This window comes from Elephantulus edwardii, unplaced genomic scaffold (assembly GCF_000299155.1).
Source record: "Elephantulus edwardii isolate Elephantulus edwardi_28Jun2011 unplaced genomic scaffold, EleEdw1.0 scaffold00249, whole genome shotgun sequence".
In the NCBI taxonomy this organism is placed as follows: domain Eukaryota; kingdom Metazoa; phylum Chordata; class Mammalia; order Macroscelidea; family Macroscelididae; genus Elephantulus; species Elephantulus edwardii.
The window spans coordinates 2,306,818-2,308,361 of NW_006399999.1; the positions used below are offsets into that span (position 1 = coordinate 2,306,818).

Genomic DNA, 1,544 nt, shown 5'->3' on the forward strand with positions numbered 1-1,544 from the left:
ACACACGCGCACACACGGGAGCATCTGCACGGTCGTGTTTTCAGTGTTTCTTGCGGGCGGGGAGGCAGGCAGCTGCAGCTGGTCATGCTGGCTCAGTCTCTGAGGTTTGCTCAGCTTCACATTATTCGGAGGCCCTGGATGGAAGACTCCAAGGTCTTGAAATCCCAAATTGTCATGGCTCCATCGATGCCAGTGGTGCAGAATTTACGACAGTCTTGCTTGTCCACCTCATAAATGGACACCTGAGTGATGCTATTCTGGTGCAGCGTTTCCAAAGCCGTGTTGCGGTCCTCGGTGGTGGCCCATGTTGCGGAAGCGTTCCATGGCCGACATGTTGCACTGGATGCTCTGTTTCGGTATGTCCAGTTTGGAGACGAAGGTCAAGCAGCCACGGTCGTCATAGTTGAAGAGCATTGGGCAGCAGTCATGACCAGCAGCCACGACGCTGTTCTCCGACACAAATGACACGCTCAGGAGGGACAGGAACTCCGTCTTCAGAGTGGAGACCTGCACGCTTTTGGAGGCATCGGCTATGAACACGGTGCTGTCGTAGCTGACCCAGGCCAGGCGGCTCCCGCTGGCGGAGAAGCTGACGCCGTGGACCCAGCCCCCCGTGCTACTGCCACCAAACTCGGACATCAGCTGGCCAAAAGGCATCTTGCTGCCCCATGGTGTACTGGCTGGCTTTTCATCCACTTCTTTAATGTAGGCGGAAAATACCCTGCACTTGAAGTCACAGGAGCCTGCCGCCAGCAGAACGTTGTTGGGATGCCAGTCCAAGCTGAGGACCGTGGAGCGGATGGGCTTCTTAATGTGCTTGCTGACCCACCAGTCGTTTTCGGACTCGAAGTAGCAGACGGAGATAAGCCGTGCCCCGCTGCCCACGGCGAACTTGTTCTCCAGCGGGGACCACTTCACCAATGTGGCTGCCCAGTTGATCCGCAGGATCACCAGGGTGGGCTTCCAGACGCCATCCTTCTGGCTCCAGACGTAGGCATTGCGGTCTGCCACACAGGTGACGATGTGGTCGCTCTTGGGTGCCCAGTCAATGCCTGTGATGTGTCCGTTGTGTTCCTTGAGCTCATGAGCTTTCACTCACTGACTCCCGTTCTTCTTGCAGACGTGGACTTCATGATTATTGGGACTCAGGGCAATCTGGGCGCGATCCCGATTCCAGGCATGGCAGGTGATTGGCTCGAGCAAAAACTGATGCAGGGACATTCTTCTTAGTGTTCTCGGAGGATAAAAAGCTGGGATCGGGGCCTGTCTGTCCGGGCGGGTGCGGAGCGGAGAATTCGCGGACTCTGGTCAGTCGACGCGAACAGGCTCCAGCGGGCGCGGGTGGAACGACATTCAGATTTTTATGTCCACTCTCTAGACAATCCCTTCCAGGATCAAGGTACCAGAGAGAAAATAACTAGAAGGGATCTTGGAAGCATAGAATGAAGCTCAGAATCAAATAATCCTCTTCCTGTTTTGTACTTTATTATGAGACTTTAAAATACATAAAAAATAGTATATTAATATATGTCCCCACCACACAG

The 1,544-nt window shown here is 54.3% G+C and overlaps 1 pseudogene; it reads right to left on the reverse strand.

Annotated features, from left to right (window-relative positions):
- Nucleotides 1-116: 116 nt before the first annotated feature.
- Nucleotides 117-1,313, reverse strand: LOC102871168 (annotated as a pseudogene).
- Nucleotides 1,314-1,544: the final 231 nt, after the last annotated feature.